At 38.1% G+C, this 17,732-nt stretch overlaps 1 protein-coding gene across 2 annotated transcripts in view; it reads right to left on the reverse strand.

The window, feature by feature from the left end:
* The window catches only part of tjp1a (tight junction protein 1a), a 143,057-nt gene that overhangs the window by 121,621 nt on the left and 3,704 nt on the right, over positions 1-17,732 (reverse strand). Inside the window, exon 2 of one of the 2 annotated variants that reach the window (XM_079584260.1) lies at positions 6,930-6,989. The exons of the other annotated variant lie outside the window; for it this stretch is intronic. The gene's annotated coding sequence lies outside the window, so the exon portion shown is untranslated. The remainder of the gene's footprint in view (positions 1-6,929; positions 6,990-17,732) is intronic. 2 annotated transcript variants of the gene reach the window in all.

Below are 17,732 nucleotides of genomic sequence, written 5' to 3' on the forward strand. Positions count from 1 at the left end.
GAGAGCACACCAGTGCCTCAGTCCCACAGGAGTGCCCATTAACCTTTTTGGGTTAAGCATGACTAAGAGAGATTTAGTTTTAGCTTTAGTGAGGTCAAACACCAGGACACATGGAAAAATTTCACTGAGATTATGTGGAACAAAAGAGAGACCACCTGACACTATTACGGTATTCTTGATATTTTCATTCTTGATATTTTTGCAGTATACTTTTTTTATTAAAATAAGCACAGAAATATCGGTATTTTCTCCTTAACAGATCTGAAAATAATATTAGCACATTCTCTCCAGCAAATACCTGCATCTACACTATTGAATTGAGCCTCACTAGTGAATCATACTAGTGGTAGTCATACTACCGTAAATATAGCATCTACAATATTGTATATGAGTCATACTAAAAGACATGTTAAGTACATCAGGGAAAAAACAGGACTATATTAACAAAATAATGTTTAATAATATTAATATGCATGTCAACGGAGCCCTAAAGGGACCTTTGCAAAAAAAAAATATACAGACTTTCATGTGCTCACAAGAAACTATCGCATGCGCACGAGAAAACTATCGCACATGAAAGTCTGTATATTTATATTTTTTGCAAAGGTCCTTTAAGGGCCTCCATACATGTCTGTTTCATCTATGTAAAACGTACATTTATTTTATTTCAGCTAGTTGCTACGGTGACCGGGAGGGGACATGTTAGGTTCACTTATTTTTGTCGTGGCCACGACATATTAATTCGTGGGAATATAACATTAACTCGTGGGAATGTGATAAGTCGTGGAGACAAGATCATTTGGTCGAGGTAACAACATCCTAACTAACAACTGCAGGTAACAACTGAACTAACTAACACATAAACTAAACGCAGACCAGAACAGAAATAAAAACAAACTGACATTGTGACAATTAGCATGTTGCAAACATTTTAAACGTGTTACTAGTATGTTTTAGCAAGTTTCTAGCATGTTTTAACACGTTGCTTACGTGAATTAGAATGCTGCTTTAACATGCATGACTTAGCATGTCTTACCAAAACATAAGTAGTATGCTAGTACAGACACTGCTAGTATGTTTTAGCACATTGTGTTTTAACATGTTGCTAGTATGTTCTTTATTTTTGGATAGTGGAGATTGGAGAGGGGGTGCTCAGGTTTTCTCATATGTAAGAAGGGGGGGCTTCATAGACAAACCATTAACATATAGCTAAAATGCACTAGCATGTTTTAACAAGTTATTAACATTATTTATGTTGCCAAAGTGTTTTAACATATTGCTAGCATGAATTAGCATGTTTTATCACAATGCTATCATGTTTTATAATGTTTCTAACACAAATGAACATCTTGGAAACAAATTTGAATGTGAATTAGCATGTTTTTAGCATGGTTTAACATATTGCTAGCATGCATTTAAATGTTTTAACACTACTATGAATTAGCATGTTGTTAGCATGAATTAATTGAGCTGCTAGCGTGTTCATAGTGGTTGCTAGGGTGTTGCTAGTTCATTGCTAGGTGGTTGCTAGGATGTTCTAAAGTGGTCACTATGGCAATGTTAGGTAGCTGCTAGATGTTTTGGGTGGTTGCTAGGGTGTTCTGGGTGTTTGCAATGGGGTTGCTTAGCAGTTGCTAGGTGTCATAGGTAGTTGCTACCTGTAGGTATTTTCTATGTTATATCAGTACACTGTCCAAAGTCAATAGAGGCCCACTCCAATTTACTATGGTGTTTTGATGCTGAGGTATGGCTTTTCATGTTCCTTTATGGTTGCTAGGGTGATCTGGACTGTTGCTATTGTGAGCTAAGCTTATACTTGTAGACTGGTTGTCAAGCCAACGTACTAATAATAATGATAATAATAATAGAGAGAAGTGTGTGAATATTTTATCTTTTACAAAAAATAATGAAACAAATTAGTGAGGAGTCGGGGATATTATCTGCACAGAAACTGATTTTAATATCTTTGATGACATATGACAGCAGAACAAAACAGAACAAAAGCACGTGTAAAGTCATGTAGGAATCACATGACCAACAGGCAAGTCCATCCTGATCAGAGAGCATGAAGGTCAAATAGAAAGTGACGTGTCAGCAACTTGCATGCCCTGAGGTCTCTAATAAAAGAAAGAAAATAGACTTTACTGTCTCTTTTATTCTGTCAATACTCTGTTTCTCGGCAGGTCCTCGAGACACTTCAGATCAAGGCTTTAAAAATGGAGAGCTGGATAATGACTGGCCTAAATCTAGTCATGACCTATGCAGAATCAGATGAGTAAAATACTATGCATTTAAACAAATACTCTACTCATATTCACACATCTACATGCACAGAAAGTGCAAATAAATTCAGATACATGTTCAAAAGCCATCGCAGGACACGTTTCGTTTACTAAATTTAGAAACAAAGTCTTGGAAATGCATGTTATGCTCATCATCCTCAGTTCAGTCGGTCTAATCCGTTCTAATTACAATGATAAACACTGCATAATTCATGTTGCACTGTCCTTTTTGCAATACATAATTTATATATGTTTAATAAATTCGAGCACAGAGCTGACACTTGTGTCCCAGCCAATTATCATCTTTACTAAAAGTGTGCGGGACTCGCTAAAGAACTACTTAATACTTTAGGTTTATAATGTCATTTAAGAAAGGTCATACAATCTAAGTGACACTGTCTAGCACACTACATTTTTGGTGTTTCCTCTCTCAAATGTGTTTTAATGTGTGCTGCAATGGTCTCTCACCAGCTAGTAGGGGTCTGGGCCACAGAAGTAGCCCAAGGTCAGGAGAGGTGGTTTCTAAAACACAACAGCAGACATCCACAGCAGGTTTTCCTATTAAAACCTCACACCTTTCAGTCACAGATGACAGTGAGGTGCTTAACTGAGGAGATGGCGACTGGCAAGCTGAGCAGAGGACTCGCATTGATTAAAGCTGGCATTTAAAAACTACTTGTCGTAGTTTGTTCCTGCTTTGAGGAGCAACGGATGGGTTTAAGATGGAGATTTCCCAAGGGGGGGAAACGTGTTGATTATCCCCGGCCATAAGTTACACCCTCAACTGGCCGGCGGACACAATTAATCACATGACCCACCGCAGCGAGATTAACTCTGAAGCCTTGGACTACAACCCCTTCCATTAAATCACGGAGGGAAATCTAACAGAGACGGCCAATGATACGAGCGGACACAGAGACTAATGAGGAGACGAATGCAGCTACACAGGGAGAGGAAATCAAACAAACAAATAAACAGACAGATGCCCTTATTAGGCAGATTCATTCAAGTCAGCCATTAGAGACGGACGGTGCCGTCCACCAGCAGCTTGTTGTTACAGACCTGTTACAGCAGTAAAGAACCACAACCCTCACACAACAACCCCCTCATAATCGCCATGACGACATGACGCCCGGCAATAAGGCATGACATTTAATACTAACATGCATGAACACGATACATCCATACACAGAAATAAATATACACTTATGCTGGGGAGTCTTTCCACAAATAAAGCTTTCTTACATGCCAGCCATTTTGGCAGCTGGCACACTTGTGATATGAAATATGCACAAAGTGATCTAATATGCATGTAAACAAGCTTTCATTGGAATAACCCACTTTCTGTTCTTCTTCCTCCTTTCACCTCACTTAAACTCTGAGGCTTTCCCACGCATGAGCCGATACCTCCAGAGGCCTCGGGAAGTGTTGGCATTATGGAGGGGTTCGATGAGGTCGAGACCCCCTTGTTTCAGTCATAGTCCTACCAGTATCTCTGAAAGCTGGCTGAGGGGGCCGTCGGACCCATGCTGGTTGATAACATTTACTGTTAAAGCAGGAAATGGACAGATCCAGATCCAAGACAGACTGATTATTGTAAATATATATATAGAACACTATAGCACTCACAGTGCTGTCTGTCATAGGCATACATAGTTGGCAATGCATCACATACTGTGTGGGTGTGGTTTAGCACAAAGAAAACAAATCCCAGTTCACATTGTTGCCTGTTCATTTCAAAGAGGAAAATGAAGAGAAACATACCTCAAATTTGGGTATTACTATTTTTAGACACAAACAAAAGAACAAAGAAACAAATATGCCAAAAAGCTGTTGTTACACTTCACACAACTGTTCCACAACTCTGGAACTTTTACACTTATCAAAAATGTGTTTAAAATAGATAAATAACGTTGATAATTTGCTCTTAATAAGTATCTTAAGCAAACCAAGGCTGAATTTTTTTTTAAATACAGTAATAACTTTAAATTAAAACTTAATATTTAAAAATTTAATTTATTCCTGTGATTGAGTTGAATTTTCAGCATCATTAGTCTAGTCTTCAATGTCACATGATCCTTCAGAAATCGTTCTAATATGCTCCGCAGGCACACAACGTCACAAGACGTTGAGATTTGGTTAAATTTGGTAAAAATATATTATATATTTTTTGTTTTTAGGTTGTGTTGCAAAGTTACCAAAATCCAACGTTCTTGTTGACGTCATATTGCTGACATCCACACAACATCAAATTCTAACATCATTAGACGTTGATATTTTGTTGTTTTTAGGTTGTGTTGTAAAGGAACCAAAATCCAACTCTCAACTCAAGCCAACGTCATACTGACCTTTAGTCGTGAGGTATGGTGACCAAAACCCAACGTCTCCTTGACGTCATAATGGTAACGTCCACACAACGTCAAATTCTAACATCATTAGACGTTGAAGCCCTGTTTACAAATATGTGCTGATGTTGCCAACTCTTTGCACAATTATTACAGACTAGTGATTTTACTAAATTAATTGTGTGATCCAAAACATTGCTTTTGGTACCATCTAATAATTATATATTGCTTAATCAGTTGTTGTTGATTTTTTATTCTTCTCTCTTGCGTGATATCAGTTGTGTTGCCAGAAGACAAAAACGTCTGACGTCAGTTTGACGTTGGGTTCTGACGTCAACCCGATTTTCATTTCCAACCAAAATCCAACGTCTGCCCAACGTTGGATGTTGACATCGTGTTCTGACGTCAACACGGTTTTTATTTCCAACCAAAATCCAACGTCGGACAGACGTTGAATGTTGACGTCATATTGACGTCCGGTGCCTGCTGGGCTGATTTTCTGCTTTCTTATAATCAATGCAAAAAACAGTTGTGCTATTTAATATTTTTCTACAAGTAAAAAAGCTTCTGAAACATTGTCTTTCCTGTCGTCTGTTTATATAATAATACACACTATACATGATACTTGGCAAAATTAAAAAAAATATAATAACTCACAGCAGTTAAATACATCAGAACATGAACATCAGATTTAAATTAGTATTACTTTAAATATAATTTGTTATTTACCTGCAATCTCTTTCTTCCAAATAGTTGGGGGCCCTTGGGACGCTTCAGTATATTTCAAACATACCTAGCCTCATGTATGCAAGAGGTACTTGCAGTCACCGAGGGCTAAAAGAAGTAAACAGGGGTCGAGGTCTTGGGCTAAGAGCTCAGTACAAGTTGAGTCAGGAGGCAGGGCTGGAGAAGTGATTTATGACAGTTGTCCAGAGGGCAGGGAAAAGGCAGAGGACAGATGAAGCAGGTGAGGGGGAAGGGCCAGACAGGAAGGGCAGAGTGCGGTGGCATTTCATAGCGGGCAGAAACAGAAGGGCAGTGAGGCATGAGGCCGCAGCAGTCCCACTCTGCCTCCTGCATCTCTCACTCACACACTCTTTCATCAACTCTCCTGTCACCTCTTCTCTTCAGTCATTAGTGCCCCACACTGAGAAAAGTGCTGACGGCTCCCGGAGAAACTCAAACATATGATAACCTGAACTTTCTGTACTAAGCTGAGCTCTGTCCCACTACATTAAACAGCCACTAGTAACTGGACTACAGAGATCCAGGCAAAGTCAACAATGAAAATAATAATAATTACATTCCAAAAATTATAATAAAATGAATACATTTTGTGATTAAATAATTATATAAAAAAAAAATCAATTTTATATTACGTTTTTACAGTACATTACTTATTTAAAGGTAGCATAAAAGTTGTGTCTTTTCTATTTTGACATATCCGACTGAAAAGGCTTCTGGAACAAGAAGAATTTAGGGTGGATTTTGTCTGTCTGTAATTGATTGGATTGTTGTGGTTTTCTATTGCTGTGATGCCATGTGAGTCATGTCCTCGGCATCATTTGTATGGCTTTATTTTAAGTTTCTCTTTCTCTCCTACAGTTTTTTTCTTCCTTTTTCTTTTACTGTATTTTCCTAATTCTATGGCACTTTGGTTTAATGTTTGTTGTTTTTAAATGTTTTTAAATAAATAATAAATAAACTTGAACTTGAATCAGAGGAGAGAAGTTGCTGGAAGAGGGGGGGGGGACCTGTTCTGATTCCAAGGACACATGAATTTTAAGAAAATAATGATGTGCGCGAATAAATCATTTGTAATAAATACCACAATTTTTTTTTTATGGTGTCCACACATTTTACTTAAAATAATAAATAGTAGTTGTGAGAAAGTAAAGCATTTATACAAAAAAAGACAAAGCAAGAAGTGAGGTGTGCACTAAGACATTCTTAAGCGTATACAGGCTGGAATAGCGCCTTCGCCTTAACAAGGGGGTCGTCAGAAACTGACAGTGTTTCCATGGTGATGAGAAGAATGGATTTTAAGCTCTTCCCTTGAAAATTCTCTCTGGAAAGCTCAATTTCTCTTACAAAAACAAAAAGAGTGGCGGAGAGACATAGATAGAGATTGACAGAGATATAAGACAATGTGATTGTCAATTGCAAATGCCTAGTGTGTGTATGTATGCTTGCATGTGAGTCCATTAGAATTCAAGCATGTGCACTTAGTCAATTTCAATCAATGGATAAATAATGGTCTGAGAACAAAATGGAGAGATGGTTCTACTAATGTGCTACTCACAAAGAGACTCCTGTATGCAGTTTCAAGGGTCATGTTGTTGCCATGGCATCAGGACACTAGCTGAAGGCAAAAAAAAGAAAGAAAAGGAGACAGTATATGAGCATACAAATCTCTCCTACATAATTTTTTTCCCAATTCTTAAAGGAATAGTTCACCCTGAAAATGCTGTCATAATGTCGTTCCAAACTTGTATGACTTACTTTCTACACAAGAGAAGATATTTTGAAGAATATCGGTAAACAAACAATTTTGGTAAACATTGATTTTCATTGTATGAGAATTTTCTCAATTTCCTTTTTGGGTGAACTATCCCAACTAGTGGGCGAGATCATGAATTTTAAGATGTATTGTAACATGAATTTGAATGCTAACCAAACTGAAATTAGTTGCAGGGATGAAATCCCTATCACACATGACCACACTGTCCTCCTGAGGTGACAGTAAAAGTTGTAAATCTTAGTGTAAAATCTAAAGGATTTACTTCATGATAAATTCCTTTTAATGACAGAACTGGAATCATCCGCAGGTTCTCACACAAGCTTTTCATTTCAAGTAAATGTAATTACAACAATAAATTCTTACTTTTTCTTTCTTTTTTTGCCACCCACCCTGGTGTTGGGGGAGGTTTTTAAAAACAGCACACTTTGTACATTATATTAATTTACAGAGTTGAAGGATAAGAGTTGGTTTCTAAATTATATTACCTTGTAGCAGATATATGAGAAGAGAACATTATGTCAAAGTTAGAGAAACATGGTGCAAAACAAGAATCACAGACGCAACACTCCTCGATCTCCCCTACTTCAAGAGAACATTTGAGAGCAAATCCTAAAGTACTGTATATTATCAATACTATCTGCGACAACTTTATAAACTTTATAAAAAGAGACAGAAGTAGAAGCACAGTTTTCCACTCTTATTTTTGGCTAACACATTTGTTTAAAATCTAGTCCACTTTTCAGACACATTAAACAGCTTCCTTTTTCCATTATGCAAGGCCAAGCTATTTAAATTTATGTAATTAAATTTGTGTTCTTCAGGAGCTTCCTTTGTTTGAAACTTAACGCTGAGCGATGACGTTTGTGTGTGCGTTTCACTGCGATTAATTTAGCATCCTCCCTTTGTTTATTTTAGCTGTTTACAGCATCAGGCCTGGTTCTGAATGAATGCCAATGCCAGGCGCGGGAAGGAGAGGGTATATTTCTGCTGCACCAGCCACTTCTGCATTGGCTTATCAAGGTCAGCCAATAAGCCGAGAGCCAGAGCCTGTGGAGGAAGAAACCTGAACCAGCACAGCGTCACAGCACGGCGCACACAAATCACGGCAATCCGACTTGGTCCGTAACTACAGGAGATAGGTGACAGTGCCCTGTTTCAAAACTAAATTCTTAGACTGGTTTAAAAGGAGGGTCTTTTTGGCCGATGTGAAACTTTTCGAGAGTGCCCAGTTTCAGGCCCAGTTTCACAGACAGGGCTTAGATTAAGCCAGTAAAATAAAGCATGTGGTAAACATAACTTGACAATACTTTGACGTTTTGCTCTGAAATGTAAACTGCACACACTCACACCACAAACTTTCTTATCTAGTTACATATTAAAAACATACATTTCCAAAAATAAACATAAATGCTTTGTGTGTGTATTGACGTCATCCCTGCATGACACCAGACACGACTACTGCTGCATCTCAATTCAGAGGATGCATTATTTTTTTCCGCACACAGTGTCATTTTTATTTTGGGTTGACTACATTTTGTTGCTATCCACAATACAATACATGTTGCATTGCGATATATTGTGACACGATATATTGCTACACCCCTAATGCCCAGTTTATTAAAGGTTTGTGAGATGTTTTACCAAGACAATAGGCTTACAAACATAACCTTAAAGGTAAGGTAGGCAATTTTTCGGAGGCTAGCAATAGCAAGATAGCTTTGAAAGCCTTAGATCCCACCCTCCCTTTAGAGTGCTCCCCAAAGCCACGCCTCCTGCAAAACACATAAACTCGTACAGCAGGGAGCAAAGCGTCACGAGAGACAGTGTTAAACTACCTCATGTCTCAAAGCACATCCCACAAGATTTGTCTCAACACAGTAAACATTTCATCACTGGATAGGTTTTTCGTTTATTTAAAGTGTGGTTTATGTCAGCTGAATGTGCGGAACGCTTTTCACGGTCGGACAACCGTGAGGACACAGAGCAAGAATTCCGATACGGAATCCAAGATGGCTGCGCCCTGTGTGGCTAGTTTTTGGACCGCTTTGGTTGTTTAAATTAAACAACTAACGTGGCTAGCGTTGCTAACAGAAGATAAACTAGGTGAAGCACATACTTATTTTGGAGCGCCTGGTACGCGGCCAGTGCTACCATAAAAACAGCTTTCCTGGTTGCGTCCATGTTTTTTCTCCGACTCGGACACGCAAAACATACCAGAACGCTTGAAGTGCAGAAGGGACGTCATATCCGAGGGCCGAGTCGGAACGCACCATAAGGCAACGTATTTTAGCACGATTCCCACCCAGCGGTAATTCGGGGGGGAAAAAATCTCCGAATGCTCCACATGAAACTCCTCATGAAATCGTGCCGATTTATTTTGATTAAAGGGGTCATGACATGGGTTTTTTTATTTTATTATTATATTCCCTTAGGTGCAATTATAGTATTACTATAGTTTTTTTTACAAAAAACTTTTAAAATGTAGTGATTTATGACCTTTTCCCACCCTGTTTCTCATCCTCTGATTCAAACAGTCTGTTTTGGGGGTGTTTCCCCTTTAAGAGTTCAGTGTTGACGCCCACTGTTATGATTGGCTAACGTCAGTGCCTATGCATCTATTATTAACGCCCCCAGCCAGAACATTTGCGGATTCGGCGTATTTAAAAAGTAGTTTAAAGTTTTAAATACATTACTTACAGTTTGCGTCGTCGTTGTTGAGCCCAGAATAGTTGGCACGGACTTATCTTTGAGCAACAGTTTTCTGGCAAAGCCAGCATCATTTTGGGATTTGTTCTCAAAACAGAACAAACGCTTAAATTAACACTGCCGTGACTGAGACGTCCGCAAAAAATTAAGTGCATCCATTTTTCCCTGACGACTGGATCTTTCGCAGCGTATTCAAAGTTGTTGTTTGTCCACAGCCAGGAACAGCACATCTGCGGCATCGTAATTTCCCTGTACACAGACCCACTCACTGTCCGTCGACTAAACACTTGTGAGGCGCGCAGCGCGCTGGGCGCGACAATGATACGAAATGAGCGTAGTTGCCTTGCGCTTAAAGCGTAGTTGTCTTGTGCTGGAGGCGGTCATATGCAAACGCTGGTACGTCACTTCGTACCGTGACGTCACTTCTTACCATGGATCCAGAACGAGCTGTATTTAGAGCTTGATTAAATAAATGATTCGTTTATAATGGGGAGGACGTCTTAAGCTATGAAACTTGCAGGACGTTTTAATGGTACAAAGACCTCTTATATACCAAAAGATCAAGGCAAATTTGGTTTCTCATGTCATGACCCCTTTAATATGTGCGAGGGAGAGAGAGCGCTTAGTTTGGAGACGGTGGTGAAGCCTTGTTTATACTTTCGCCTGACTCCGAAGAGAAAGAGTGCGCGCGCGTGCGACCGGGGCTCTTCCTTTCAGTTAAACATGCGCCCAGTCACAAGCACAGCAGTTCATCTACATTTCTCACCGATCAAATAAGACTTTGGCGGGACAAAAATTTGCTTTGGCGAATTGATGTTATTGCAAAATAACCATGTTATTTCAAACGGCATAATTTGTCTCGTTTAGTAAAATAAAGCCAAGCTTTAGATCGTCTCTTCCTCTCCATGATTCCCCCCTTTGCTCAAATCGCTTTGACGTCATGACGCACAGATGCGTAGCCGCTGTGCTATGGTGCCCGGTAAAGGACAAAGGGACAGTTGTGAGTTCACGGTCTGTATACTACTATGGCTGGGACTCGGAGCAGGAACATCGATAAGAGGACCCGTTAACGTCGAGGTCGAGGGCATACGATATCGATGGTTCATAACTTAGAACCGGTTCTCTAGTGGAACCAGTTTTCAATTCCCATCCCTAATCACCTGACTGCTTGCGGATTCATTTTGATTGATAGTGTTGCTATTGAAATGCATAAGTTCAAGTCACAAACTGCTCTGAGTATAATGTCACGGACCGGTTTTCCATCTCATACAAATTGCAGTTATGGCGTAAAGTTCCGTGAACACAAAATAAACTAGTTGTTTTGGTTCAGTAGGAACTGTAAAGGGTGTCTGCTGTTTTGGTTGAGCTGTTCGGTGACTGACGTCTGTCTACAACTCTGCATAACATGAAATGAGCTGATGATGTGTGGTGTCTGAACAAGCAGGGTGCGTGGAGGTATGGACATACATATGTTAACAGGCAGGTAGGACATCGTACCGTTGCCCTGGACCAATAATTGGATGAACATTCTATGGTCCTTCACCTTCCACAGACAAATACATTTAGACCACTTAAATTAGTGGTTGCTATCAGGATGTGAAAAGACTTTAAACCAGCGTAACAAAACAAAAAATCTGCAACAAATCACCTACCCTGCCTTTACGTAGGTAGAACATTGCGTTTCCACCAACAGTTTGGAATTTTGTGCATAAAATAAAATAAATCAGCGGTACTCAAGAACCATTGAAGGTTAATACGCATATCAGACTGGCTTTGTAATCAGCCATTCTTGAGTAGCTTTATGAACTCTTCTGTGCATTTAGGTAGACAATCCAAAACCTGTTACATAATTAAATAATTTCATAACATCACTGTGGCCTTTTCTGAAATGACACTTTAAAGCATGCACTCTCAAATGTTTGCCTGTGTGGTTGGATCGATAAGGCTGATTAAAGCCCAAGCAACATCAATGCACACATGAGACCTATCAATAATCTCACTTCCAGTCAGGCAGAACTACTACAGAGAGGTTGGGGGGAACACACTGAAATTTCAAGCTTAAGGGAGCTGGAATGAAATGATATGGGGCCCCAATCCATCACAGCCCACTCTTGATTTGACCTAGCCAGAATGTTATCAAATTACTTTTTTCTTTTATAAAGTAAATAGACCTAAATCCCAGACAGGAACAAAAGACTAAATAAAGAGTGCTAGAAGTGCATTAGGCATTAGTAGGGACGCACAATATATAACGGTAAATCAGTTATCAGTCGATGTTAGCTATTTTTTACATTTTATTGGTATTGCTAAATCAATTGAGGATTTGAATATACATGCTCATTTCCTCGATTTTTATATTTAGATAACCTGTGTAATCATCTAAAAAGCAACTAAAAGTTAAACTTTAAAAACACAATTTAAATATATTTTAAATATAATTTAAAAAAGTAAAGTGCCAAGCATCTGACTAAAAAAAAAAAGGCTTCACTGTAAAAAAATGTGGCTGCGATTAGTTAAAATTTGTTGAGATAACTTAATATTAACCAAACTAAACTAAAGTTAACTAAACTTAATATTTTAAGTCAAGCTTGAACACATACTTTTTAAAGTTGAAACAATGTTGGATTTTAAGTTGTGATAAATAATCGCAGCAATTTTTTTTACAGTGTTGGAATGACAAATCAGTTTGTCCAAAGAACTCATTACATAAGCAGTTCAGCTGATTTCACATGTAAAGTGGACGTTAAAGATTTAAGACGGGTGAAACAAGCTGGATTCTTCAAAAATTCTCTGAGATTAGAGGGCACAGATTCATAAATATTTGTCACCCACCTCTATTCTTTGTACTTACTCACATTCACGTTTAATACAAAATCTGGCAGCACCACTGGCCCAAGTGAGCTCACACTCAGCAAATATACAGCAACAGACTCCTTGGCAGTCTATTCAAGGACATCCCATTAACAAACGCAAGGGTTTGACTGACAAGTTGTTGATCCAATCGCAAACGTCCCTAGGAGTCTCTGGCGGTTTTCCCCACAGTCTCTGAGTCACTTGCACATTTCACAAACATGGCCTCTCAGCCAGCATCAGTCAGGAACTATTTAGTGGTGCTCTGAAAAATCTCATTGGTTTGTCCCCTAACGGCCAGGAGTGGAAAGGGTAACTTAATGCAGGCTGACAGTCCTCTTCTCACCGTGCACACTTTTCCCTTCTTTTTCTTCCGTCTAAGGTGCTTTACACTAGAGCTTCTGATGTGGTTTGTAGTCAATCTGAAGACAGTTTGGTTCGTTCAGTTAGTGTGAAAGCTTTCTCCCAAAGAAAGCTTTCCACCAATGATGCCAACTTACTGTGATTCAGACTCAGAGCCAAATAATACAATAGCTGCATCTTAATTTGCAATAGAGTGTGCAGAATTAGGATTAGTTACCCTCAAATCACAATGCATTGTAAATAATACGCAAAGGTTCCCGGATACTACACTATTTCTGGTGGATTTTGAAAGTTTCCATCTCTGCATGCTGTATGGATTAATATCAGCACTTTTTTTTCTCAGTAAAATGGTGAAGAACGTAAGGCTGAAGCTGTAGTATAAATTGTTTTATTATTATTGTTTTATTTCAAATTTACTGAGAAAGTGTTTTCAATGTAACTTCTCACTAAGATACCAACCCCCAAAGATGATGATAATCTTCTTATCCTAAAAGAACAACACATGTATGTGTCTTCAGTTGTGTGAACAGTTGTGTCTTACTTCATGATCTACTTTTAAATGTGTGATTCTGTTCACTTTTCTTTATATGCCAGTAAGAGCTGAAAATGACGTGGCTATTTGTACAGGTTGAAGAATCAGAGAAATCTAATGAAGTAAATATTTATTAATTAAACATTTATTAGATATTCAAAGACTTGTTTAACATATACAGTATAAATGTGTAGAACATTTGGTGAACATTGAGGGTACTATAAAGTATTAGCTGTATCCTTTCTGTTACTAATAATCCAAATGCAAACGCTACAATGCTTTTTCAAATACCACTTACTGTTTTTAACATCTGTCAAATAATACATTAGAACTCTTAAATAAAGACAGTAAACGAATGAAGTCGGACAATGGGAACAGGAATGGGCATCGGCGCTGTCAAAAAAAGTCCAACTTATCGGCAAAAAAAACAAAAAAAACGTATTGGGTGATATTTAAAAAATATAAAATAACTAAATATCAGCCAATATATTGGACTTGCTAATATATTACATTACACGACTACTCTCTTCGGGAATATATCCTAAAATGCTGTGTTTCTAATATAGGAGTCAACCGTAAACCTGGACAGATTATCATAATGAGAGAGTCTTTTTCTATGCAAGGTTTTGTAGAAAATATTTAGGGCAGGCAAATTAATTATGCAAGTATTTAGCTCATGGTTAAAACAAAAACAAAATGATGCACCTTCTTGTACTCCTGAATCTTCTTAACAGTCTTTAAGTATGCTCTAAACCCAAACACTGAGAACAAACATGTGTCTATGTAAACAGAGATACTGAATAAATAGAGAACTCAATCTCAGACTAAAGTGTTCAGACTGCCAAGTCAGAGCTGGAATCTTAAACTGTAAAACTGTTGAAGGGATGATGTGAGATCAAAGCGCTGGAAACCAGAGCACCATATACAGTAAGAGCTGGATTAAAGGAACAACATGAATTGAGCAGAAGAGTGTTTGGTGTATGTTTGGACAAGACTGCAGCTGTTTAGTGAGGCCAAAATGAAACAGACCCTACACTTGAGCACGAACTGAGAGAACGCAGATAGTGATAAACAATCTGACAGAGCACTATCTGCCTGCTTGCCAGAATACAGGAAGATGACGAGGATTTTGGATAATGGCAGAATATTCTAGTATAAATTAAACCTTAGCAAAGCATGCCTTTTATTCTTTTCATATTTAATCAGTCGGTGTTCTAGACCAACAGCAATAGCTTATCCGTTATATTCAAATCTTCTGAGTAATATCATGAAAGTTATCTTTGTGCTAACCAATAGCAGTGTTTGGTGACTGCAAGCTAAAGAGTTCAGATTTGCCCAATACACAAACAGTACAAGGGAAGGGGTACAATGCTTTTACATCATCAGTTACCTCAAGTGGTCGACCGATAATAAACATTTAACCTTGCAAACTTTGGCAAGTTCAGCCTTACTGGACACGAACAATTCACAAACTTTAAACTGTTTATGGTGCACTATATCCAGTTGGTCGGCTGCTAATATTCATTACCGTACGTATCGTGTGTAAAATTAGCACTACGTTTTCTTTATTTGAAAAATATTATTAGCAGGTCACACAGACTTTTCACACAGACTTTCCACACCGAGTGCACTGCTCTTTATAGTTCCTTTTTAGAGAATTAAGTAGTTGCAATCTAAAGTATAAACCTGTTTAATTCACAAGATATCTTTTTTTAACAAGTTCAGTTTTTTTCATATTAGTTTTCACATTATATATTTCTAAATTTGTAAATATAATGTAAAATAAACTAAAAATTTAATTCAGCAATTTATGCATGTGTTTTTATATCTTTAAATTAAATAATGTTATATCTATCAGCCATCGGCCACCCTGCTCTCTAAGATTTCGGCAATTTAAAAAAACAGTATTGGTCGACCACTAATCATTCGCTTAATGGCTGGAGAAGTACTGGCCAGAGGTCTTCCCACCATCTGCACCAGACCTGACAAGGGCTCTCAGATCCTCAGGTGCAATAACTACTGTAGCAAGTAACGGGACATGCTGCTGCAAATACTACACGGCAGCTGCCTGTTTTCATTGTAGTTTTCCTCTTAAATGGTCAAAATACAACATCAACATTTTAAGCAGTGAAAAGAACGGTAAAATTCATATACATGTAGTAAAACTCTATAGAAAGTAAACCCAGTGTGATGTTGCTTGAATCTTTTTACATAAAGTGTGATTCCAGTACACATTCATTTTATATAGAAACTAAAATGTACAACATCAACATATTGTTCTGATAGCATAAAAAACAAATATTTCATATATAAACAACATTAGAGAGTGTTTTGTTAGGTATCTTTTGAGATTCATAGAATAATGAAATTTGGTCAACAGAGTCACTAAAGACATTAACGTTACAAAATATTTCTATATTCAAATACATTCTTGAAAGAATCCTGAAAAAAATATGGTTTCCACAAAAAATATTAAGCAGCACAACTGTTATCAACATTTATAATAATCAGAAATGTTTCTTGAGGAGCAAATCAGTTTATTAGAATGATTTCTGAAGGATCATGTGACACTGAAAATGTGATGCTGAAAATTCAGCTTTACATCACAGGAAAAAAAAAATATTATAATAGATTTGAAATTGTTATATTACAAATATTTTGATCAAATGCAGCCTTGTTGAGCATAATCTATGAGACTTCATTCAAAAACATTAAACCTGACAGACATATTTGGGGTACAATTGATTTAAATGCTTAAAGTTTTAAAAAGCTATTCATTTAGAAGGAAAAAGCTTCTTTCAAATAGAATATCTGTGAACTAAAATAATCATATTAACTGCTTGCTTCTCACTGAGCCACCGCTCACCAAATGCTATGAAATAACTGAGAATGTGTTCGAATTACACTCATCTTCTTACTCTAATTAAGGCTTTTTTTTAAAGGACATTTATTTTAGTACTCTTCCACTGAAAGAGCTGGATACAAGCAAAATGACACTGAAAAGGAAGGCAGATGATGACACTTCAAACGTGAAGCGGAGAGCGAAGAACAATCCTGCAATTGCCTTAATCCAGAGACACCTGCCATGAAAAGGGGCCCTTTGAAGTCATTAGCAGAGCTGGACAAGACATTGCATTTACATTTGAAACAAAAAGGCTGATTGGCTGTCAGCCTGCTCATATAAAGCTCCGCTGAAAATGCTAGCCACTTTATCACACCAAACAAACAATAAAATCCACATGCAGGGGGTGGTTGTGCCATTTACAGGCTGGCATCATACTCTGGCGACAGGTCGTCTGATGAAAGCAACAAGGCAAGGTAAAATCTCAGCTGCTTAAAAAATAAAAAGCTTGGTTGTGGATCTCATGACTGAGCAGTCACAGTGCAGCAGGATCTGGTGCTGAAGAGCTAAACTGGCCTAATTAGAGCTCACAGGACATCCGCACACTAATCCCCCACACACCCCATCATCCTCTCGGCTTTCATCTGTCCATGTGGACGGCTCCACCAATCCAATAAGCATGTGTGGGCTATATTATGGACAGTAATGTAATGTACAGTAGTAACATGTAATGTGATCTTAAACAATTAGGTGGGCGTTGAGGAGACATATTTAAGGCACTACAGTATGGCTACAAGTTTGTTATATACTGTATACGAATACACACTCACCAGCCACTTATTGGTCCATTTAGCATCACGCAGTTGCTGCATATTTTTTTGGCTGCACACCCATGACCTGAATCTTACGTTCCCTCACATCACAAATGTGCTCTATTGGATTGAGATCTGTTGACTGTACTAGTGAACTCATTGTCATGTTCAAAAAGCCATTTGGAGATGATTTGAGCTTTGTGACATGATGCGTTTGAAGTAGCTATCAGAAGATCGGGTACACTGTGGTCATAAAGGGGTGGACATGGTCGGCACCAATGCTCAGGTAGGCTGTGACGTTTAAACGATGCTCAATTGGTACTAAGGGGCCCAAAGTGTGACAAGAATAAGATAATATCCTCCACACTATTACACCACCAACACCAGCCTGAACTATTGATATAAGGCAGGATGGATACATGCGTTCATTTTGTTTATACGCCAAATTCTAACCATATGTTGCAGCAGACTCATCCGAC

This window comes from Phoxinus phoxinus, assembly GCF_949152265.1.
Source record: "Phoxinus phoxinus genome assembly, chromosome: 2".
Lineage (NCBI taxonomy): Eukaryota > Metazoa > Chordata > Actinopteri > Cypriniformes > Leuciscidae > Phoxinus > Phoxinus phoxinus.